This window comes from Ambystoma mexicanum, chromosome 13 (assembly GCF_040938575.1).
Source record: "Ambystoma mexicanum isolate Mex_15411 chromosome 13, UKY_AmexF1_1, whole genome shotgun sequence".
Classification (NCBI taxonomy): Eukaryota; Metazoa; Chordata; class Amphibia; order Caudata; family Ambystomatidae; genus Ambystoma; species Ambystoma mexicanum.
The window spans coordinates 69,412,318-69,422,015 of NC_090938.1; positions in this window are offsets into that span (position 1 = coordinate 69,412,318).

Here is a 9,698-nt window from a genome sequence, read left to right on the forward strand (position 1 = left end):
TTCTGCTCCTTTCAGGTCCTAGCCCCCCTCCATTGGAACTTCTTACCTCCTTGATCCACTCCACACCTACCTTTTCCTCCTTTCGCACTTCCCTGAAATCACTCCTTCTCCATTCCACGCCTTGAAACCTTCCCCACATCTCATCCTCTCCCCTTCCCTCGAATCTTCCCTATGATCCTTTCCTCCCTCTCCCCTTCCCCTTATCCTCCCTCACTTCACCCTTATATCCCTTCTGCCCCCCCTCTCCCTTCCCCTCCAGTACCCTCCCCTTCCCCCTCACTGATTAATTGCTCTGCTTACTGTTTTTATTGGTTTGATTCATTGTAATTTGCTTCTTCTGTTATAATGTTCTATGTATTCTGTTGTTATAATGTAAAGTGCTTTGGATGAAAGCGCTATATAAACATAATAAATACAAATACAAATAATGATGAAAGAGGATTAGCCTTGGCGTGTACGGAAGCACGGGACAGAACAGCTAGAGGGCAGCTACGTACCTTTGTGTAAATGTTTATTCTAGTGTGGTAAGCACTGAGTGAGGGCGTAGGAGAGAGCAGTCGACAGCTTGTTCAGAAAATTAGCTCAGAGTGGCTAACATAGCCCATGTTCCGAGCTTGCTGATTGGCTCAATCCTTCGCACCGGGTTCAAATACTACTCATTGCAACATAAGAGTTGAGGTATAGATGTAATAATACTTAAAGTGAACAGAACTCTTTATGATATTGATATCACTTGCTACAGGGGCAGGTGGGTTGTAGAATCAGACGTGTCTGATACTATTTCACACTAGTTCTCAGAGTTGGCATGGTCCTTCCTGTTGCGATTTAGAGCAAATGCTGGAGAGATTGACAGCACTTCTTCTTCGGGCTGGCAGATTTTATCAATCAGCGGGGAGCCTCATTACTCCATCTGCTCGGGTTGAGTGTATAGTCGTGGGTTAGGATTCTTCTTGGTCTTTGTGGTCTTGTCACAGTGGGGCTGGTTTCACGAGGCCATCGCAGTGCAGATTGACAGCATGCCTAGACAACCACTTAACTGCCAGGCCATTATGCAAGTCTATGCAAAAGGACGAGCATACTCGTCCTTGGAACTTTTGTCTCCTCCGGACAATGCAATGTTGGTTATAGGGGTAATTCAAATCTATTGTTTGTGGTGAGGTTAAAGCAGGTTGGGATAAGGATCCCCATGATCTTGACAAGGTGTTGCGTTCCCAGCCGGATCTCTACTTCCCACTCACCCCATTAAGACTACACTACCTCATCTTTGCTTACAAATGGTTTTTGTTGGCTCTTGATGAAAATATATCTGCCTGAAATGTATATATTTACATTTTAATGAGCGTGATGGGTAAATTGTGATACAGGCAATTCAGTCCCCTTTGGGCTGCTGATGTAAGTAGCAGTGTTTCTAATGTTACAGGTACAAATTAAACGTACGCAAATAAGTCTATGCAAACCCAGGGTATCAGACTTTCAGCTTTCATGTATTTTAATGAAGAAAACGTCCACACTGCTGCCCGATGAGAGGATGTCTAGTCCCTTAAGACTTATGTGACCCCTGTGTCCTGCACTTCACTTGCTACTACATCCCATATGCCAATGGTCCTTAATATAATCTGCTTAATTATTAAAGATTCAATTACACAAAGCCCACAGGTTTCACCTAGTGCTCCACTTCCCTATTTTATGTTTTACGTCAGTGTTTCTGTAACCGGTTCGAATTGAGTGAGGAAGACTCTTGCATTCAGGGTGATTTGATGACTTCTCTTATGCCGACCAATGTTGATAGAATTCTCTGTACATTTGACAGAATGGGCCTCATCACAAGTTGGGCGCAAAGGGATTACCGGCACCTGTAAGGACACCGGTGCCGGTAATCCCTTTGCGCCCTATTCCGAGTTCCCTTAGCGGGTCCCTTCCTTAACGCCTGGTCTGACCAGGTGTTAAGGACGGGACCCGTTAAGGGACTTTAGAGCTAATAACGGTACCGCAATTTAGGGTACCGTTATTAGCTACTTCCCCATTCCCATTGAGCCCTATGGGGGCTCAAATGGGAATTGAGAATGGTTTGGTGAATAGGGACTTACCGGTCCCACCAACGTCGGACTGGACCGGTAAACCCCCCTTTCACCAAACCGGAGTCGGTACCGGTATGTATAATCTATACAATTAAAATTTGCATTAAATAATATGGCAATGGCAAGTGCCAGCCGTTTCCTAATTTGATATTGAGGTATTCATTTAGTAAATAGAAGCCTGTGTTATTAGTAGGATCACATTTTGCTAATGTAATGTTGATATAATCTCCAAACCTATAGGAGGCGCTGTGGAAGGAAGATGGAGGACCCTCCTTGCCCGCTTGGACCTGCAACCTCCGTCAATATTTTGATCACTTTGAAACTGTGGTCACGAGTTACTTGAAGTACCTCTAAATTTCATATTGATGGGGGAAGTGCTTTTGTCTTGCATGATATATGTATGGGGGGACTTAGTCTACAGCGTATGGCAGTAGGAGGAGGGGGTGTGAGCGAAGTGTTCGCCTGTTCAAAGTACCTGTGAGTAGCTGCGGAATTAGGAGGTGCCCTGATTTTTGGCGATGGGGCTGGGTAATTTGATGACTGAGTTGGTTGCCCAAGGGGAGGCTTTGGGGTAAGCGAAGCATGCCAGAAGTCAGAGCCCCAGACATTTGCCAATGGGCATTCCTGCAGGCCCTGCCTAGTCACCACAGAAGAGGAACTGAGATGCCCATAGCATGGCCAAAAGCCATGCCACAGACAAAATGGCCCAGTCCATGCCAGGTGTGACACAAGGTTTCTCGGGGGTGATCAGCTATGCCGAGCGGGTGCTTGGCAAGGCATGTGGATGCCTGGGATTTATACTGAAAGCCATGCCCTTTGCAAATTGTCATATAGGCCCATTGGCAGTGAGCACAATCGATGGCTAGGAGGGGAACCTGGCATGGCGGAAGGCAATGCTCCACAAAGTGCCACTAGGCATAGCCAGATGCTAATTCACAACTGGGCTCATTTGCATGGGCTTATCTTTAGGGGGGGAGCAACTTTCATGGCACACAATTTTGCCCCTCTCATTTGACATTTAGATGTTATGCCCCCCATCCCCCCAACATTGTCAGCAAAGTTACTTGACTGCCCATTTGAACTCTTGCTGGAAAGAAGGTATGATATTTTATGTATGTCGCGCTCATACACAAGTGTTTCATGCCCTGAGTGGCCATGAGCAAAGGCCCTGAGTAAAGCTACTGCACAGTGGTCATATACAACTTGAAAGAATATGAAAACAATTGCCAAAGGGATCTGTTGGGTATTTTGTGGATATTTGGGGCTTTGCGGTATTTTCTTACCGCCAAAATACCTTTAGCAATAATCACTCTCTGTATTCATATTGGATCACACATAACAATAATACATTGCATTATTTCAGAATCCAGACCTATTTAGATAATGTGCGCGATAATTTGCGTGGTTGGTTTATTTGTGGCCCCAATATACAACATCCCTTGTTTTTTATCTAGATTGTTCTTGATCACTAGAGAGACCTCAGGCCTACATTTTAGGGATACCACATTTTCAGTGTTAGTGTTGTGTGCCACCATGGGCTATTGTGGTATTTTTGTGGTAATTTCCACTACCTTATATACGGTATGGAACTATGTCCAGAGAGTCTCTCTTCCCGTTGGCTCATGTACCTCCAACAAGCTATGCTACAAACAGCCACTCACAACTGTCCATACTGAATAGAATCATGCACACATCTGTTTAAAAATGACAATTGCACTGTTTAAAAATCTACCCACGTTTAAACCTTTTCCCATGCAAAATGAAAGAGGGAAATAATACACACTAGCTATCTGTTTTCAGATATTTTTGTATTATAGAAATTTCCTTTAAACACCGTTTAACCCTTTTTTACAGAAATAAATGAAATGGTACAACATTATTTGTGATAAAATAAACAGAGAACTGCGAGAATACATTCAATTGGTAACATTAAATATGCTGATAAGGGGCTGGGACTCCCTCGAATACACTGACTGAACAGTTTCGCACACTTTCGCACAGCTCCCACACTTCTGTAATTACCTTATCTGTTCAGCATGAGTTTTCTCCGGCTATTCTCTTTCTGAATTTGGCTCCCTTGAAGATTAACCCCAGTGAAAACAAGCGTCTGCCGTTCTCAAACCGGGGTTATTGCCTGGAATTCTCAGCTTTTGCAGCAGGAATGCTTCAGCCAGGAAACAGGTCCTCTCCCAGCTCTGCAAGATCTCAATTGTTCTCCCCCTCTCCTCAAGCTTCCCCAGCAAAACTCTAATCACAGCCTCAAGCATGATACTTGCTATGACGCTGCTCCAATCAGAATCAATCATGTCATCTCCTCCCTCACTACACAATGGCTCATTTCTACAGTAAAAATTGTAACCAACTGATTTCCTGTTCCTTCGAGCTCTTTGCTTCCTGTAGTTATGTGGACAGGGCAGCAGAGAAAAAAATGAATGTGCGTTTAAAAGTTCACTTTCAGAGTAGGCCTAATTCTGCAGTGGAGACACATTTTTATTGGTGGGTTATGTTAAATGAAGTTTTATTAGTCAGGTTAGCTATTAATAAGGTTAGTTATTAATTTTCAAATGTGTCTCTTGCAACATAGGCATTTCAGGTGAAAAATAGTGTGCATTTTTGAATGTGCACATGTGTGCTTTTAACTGTAAAAATAGATTTGCATCTTATATGTAAAAATCATTTTTGACTGAATAGCCTGTCTTTACTTATATATCCATGTTACTCTGGCAACACATATAGCAATGCACCACACCCATGTGGTGGTGCTGCATCAAAAAACATTGCTACCCGTGCAGTAGTGCTGAACTCTGTGCTGTAACACGCCAAATATCCTTACATACCCTCCTTTTGTTTTTAGAACTTGGCTACGATCCAAGCCAATTCCTAAAAACAACTTGTTCTTTTTCTTCTTTTATAATATAGCAATCCAACAAAATGAATATTCATGTGCATCAATGAAAAAGTTGCAATCAACACAGTATTCATCTGAGTTCATTAGTTTACAAAACGTTCTACATTTGCCTTCTCAGTGGAAGTGGCATTACTCTAAGTTTCGATTTTACAAGTCAATTAAAAACAATAAAATAAAACAACTAACTAAAACAAATAATTAATATAACAAATTAAAGTAAATAATTAAAACAATAAATACGTGGAACTCCATATGTCCGGACTCTTGTCTGCCTCTGATATGTCCCGACCAGCGATGTTATTTGGTTCATTCGAGTACACTTTCATCTTGGCAATCTTGGATCCATAGGAGTCACCTTTTTTGGCATTCTGGTTATCTTGTCTTCACCTCCACCTGGAGGCAGGCATCTTTTGGTCTTCATCCAGGGGACTCCAGGACTCCATCGTCTCCCGTGGCCTCTGATCCCGGAACCTCCGACCAAATAATGTTAATTTTCTAAATCAAATAGAAAAGAAACAAATTAAGTACATAGCACAACACTAACTTCACCCTTTTGCCAAAAATAAAACATGCTTGGTAAAAACATTTCGTTTTTTTTTTTTTTTCCTGAAATTAAACACAAGTTAAAAAGAAAACAAGCATATATAAAACAGCATTCAATATTTAATACATTTTCTCTCTGCACATCAAACATGAGCTTCCATTATATATATTTATTTACTAATTTTATATTATATATTTTTACATATATTACAGTGTTTATGTGCCATTATAACAATCAACTTTTTAACTTCTCTGTCACTGCCTCCTGATTGTACCCACTTATTTTCTCTTTTTGTGTTCAAGGGACTTTATCTGTTTTTACATGCTCAAGCTGCCTGATCTCATGTCTGGGATGGCATGGTTTGATTTGATTTACATGGACGAACTGCTCTATTGCCGTTTCACCTTCATTTTTCAAAATGTTATAAACTACAGGAGAGACCTTATCTATAATTCGAAATGGCCCCTGCCAGGCTGCTAGAAATTTAGAATTTTTCTGTTTACTTTTTCCAAAATGAAACTTGTACACCTGATCCCCTACACTGTATTCCTTTACTGATGTCTTTTTGTCATAATAAGACTTTGCACTGTCAGCAGCTCTTTCCAGATTTCTCTGCACAAAAGCAAATGCATGTTGCAAATGCTTCCTCAGTTCATCAATGTACTCATGAACTGTGGATGCGCTCACAAGTGTCTGCTCATGTGTTTTGTATAGAAGGTGTTGTGGTAACACCATTTTCCTAGCTGTCAAGACCTCATGGGGGCTAACACCTGTTGCTTTGGCAGGAGTTGATCTGATTGCCATCAAAACCAACGGTAAACGTAAATCCCAGCTGGAACCTGCTTCTGCCACAAATTTCTTTAGAATATCCACAACAGACCTATTGCTCCTTTCAACTGTACCTGAAGACGCTGCCCGATATGCGATATGTAGTTTCCTTTACACACCTAGTATTTGCCATACCTTACTCATTAGAGTACTTGTGAAATGACTTCCTCTGTCTGACTCAATTCTTTGTGGCAACCCAAACCTTGAGAACACATGGTTCACCAGCAATGTGACTGCTGTTTGCGCACTACAATCTGGTGCAGGAATGCATTCAATCCACTTCGACATCAAACATACCACACTTAAAATATAACGGTTTCCCCTGCTCAACCTTTTTAAAGGACCTACATAGTCTATTTGCAAATCTGACCATGGGAGAGTTAGGCCTCTTTTCATCAATGGTGCTCTATGCATTGGTGAAGCAGGTTTAAATTGGGCGCATACTAGACATCCTCTACTATATAATTCCACATCTTGGGACATATGTGGCCAGTAAGCATAATCTTTTAGTATTTCTAATGTTTTTTGTGAACCTCTATGGCCTGCAGTTATGGCATCATGTGCATGGTGTAGCATTAGCCCTCTGAATGAAAGGGGTACTACCCACTGTATTTGTCCTGTTATGGACTCTCTAATCATGAGTCCATCCTGTAATCTAATTCGTGTTTTGTTCTTTAATAGCACCCTCAACTCTTCTTTTCCCATACAATCATTTTCTGTTAATGGATTTTGTTCAGGATCTATCAAATGATTATAATAGATTCCCAAAATTCGATCATTCTTTTGTGCCTCAATCAAATCTTGGTCTGGCGTGTCATGACTCCACTGTACCACTGGTTGATCTACCTCCTTTGGTACTTTAGAACGTGTTACTGCATCAATTTGTATTTCACCCATTAAATAACCAATAGGTAGCAATTCTCCCATCACAGCCCCAATCTTAGCCAGGTGGTCTGCCTTATCATTTCCCTCCTTATCCTATCCTGGTGTTTTTAAATGGCCACAAATTTTTCTCCAGTATATTGTTAAATTATTCTCTGACACCAATTTGTCTATGGCTTGTATCATTTTTCCATGTTTAAGTGGCTTTTTGTTGTATGTAACCATGCCTCTTGCTTTCCAACCAGACAAATACTCCACAAAGCTATTCCGTGCATAGTCAGAATCAGTCACCAGGACAATTTCACTGAACTTTTTATCAACTGCAGTAGCAATTGCTTTATAAATGGCTGCCAATTCCGCCACCTGACTGCTCCTATCTCCAATCCTCATCCCTATACTGGGGACGCCTTCACATTTCAACCAGACATTTCCTATTCCTGCCACTAATTGTTTATTACTGTCATTTTCAATGTGAAAAGCACAACCATCCACATATACAGTTGGCAAATCCTTGCATGTTTTTTCATCAAAAGCTTTGTGTGGTGATTGTTCAAATTCCTGCAAACTAGTTTCCACTTCCATTTCATTTGGTATTTGTTCAGCTGCACAGTCATGTAAGTCAGCTAACCCTTGAGCAATTGGGTTCTTTTTATTTTGTCCATATCTCACTTCTACAGGAAAACCTTGTAATGCCAGCGTCCATGAAGTGATTCTGGACTGCGCTAGATTAACTGATCTAATTCTTTTACTCTCTAAAAATTGCAAAGGTTGATGATTTGTTTCAATAATCACCGTTTCTCCCTGAACAATGGGGCGGAAATGTTGTAGCGCCCACACAGTGGTTAATAGGGCCTTTTCACATTCATTAAATTTCATTTCAACTTGGGAAATGCCTTACTTGCATAGGCAATGGTTTTGTGATTCAAATCGTGTTTTTGTGATAACACTGCTGACATACAATGTTCAGAAAAACCTATTTCCATAAAGAAATCCCTGTCCTTTATGGGGTATGCTAAACATGGTGCCTTTACAAGACATTCCTTTAATTTAGCCACTGCATCAGACTGCTCTTTTTCCCATTTCCAGGGAGTATTCAGTTTAAGCAGTTTAGTCAATGGTTGAGTGATTTCTGCATAATTTTCAATTAACTTTCTGTTATAGCCTGTCATCCCTAATAAACTTTTTACTCCTTTCACATTTTTAGGATCTTTTAATCTTTGTATGGCCTCTATTTTCTTCTTGTGTGGATTTAGCCCATGTTCAGTCACTTCATGCCCTAGAAAGTTCACTTTTTTCTTGCACCATTGTGCTTTTTGCAAAGATACTTTGGCGCCTGCTTTCTGCAATTGGCCAAGTACATGTCTTATTTCATCAAAATGGCTTTTCAGGCTTTCATTTTTTATCAGGACATCGTCCACGTAAACTATTGTTCCTCTTTCCGCTGCATCCGGGATGGCCTTTCTCAAAAATATGCCAAATTCAACTCTCACTATTGATGTACCCGAACGGAGCTCTAAGCCAGGCATATTGAGTCCTGTCAAATGTAAAGGAAAATAAATTCTGTATCTCCTCTGCCAATGGCACGCACCAATATCCAGAGGTGAGATCTAATGTGGTAAATACATTTGAACCATGTACCTGAGCTAGGCCCTGATCAATGAATGGCAGTGGCCATCTAGATACTGGTACTCTTTTATTTAACTCTCTCAAGTCTGCACATAGCCACCATTGACCATTTGGCTTTAACACACCTAAAATAGGTGTATTGGATGTGCTATGAATGGGCCCGATGATTCCCCGCGATTCCAAATTTTTAATAATCTCTGCCAATGATTCTAAACATGCCAGCGGTAGTCTATACTGGCGTACAAACACTGGATTTCTGCTACACCCTCCTGGTAGTGTGGCCACATGTAAATCAGTTAAACCACAATCATAAGCATATTTTGCAAATACATCCTTAAACTCCATAAATATCTCCCTCAGATTGTCCCTATCCTCATTGCTTTCACACGCATCCGCTAAGGAGATTTGCTCTTCTACCATTTTGGAAAATTCTGGAAAATCTTCTGGTAAGGGAATCTCGGCGCTTTCCTCTAACTGTGTGGCTGTGTCTTTTTGTAAAGCTGCCACTTTTAAATATTTTGGCATATCAGCTTCCACTTCAATGGGCTGATTTTCTGTTTCATTTTCATTTAAATTAAATATTATGCAATCCTCTTGATGGCAGCACACTGTCTCATTTGAATCATAAGGATACACAGAATGAATTTTAAATATTCCTTTGGGCTGAGAGTCCAGGTGTTCTGGCAACTCACCCTTGGCATCTACATACTTTTCAGGGATATTTCCAATCACCATGTTATTTAAATCTGCCGTATAATGTGATTTTTGTATGGCCATTCCTAATGGGGAGTTTTCCTCTAAATGAATATCCTGACAACCTTTATTATTTACC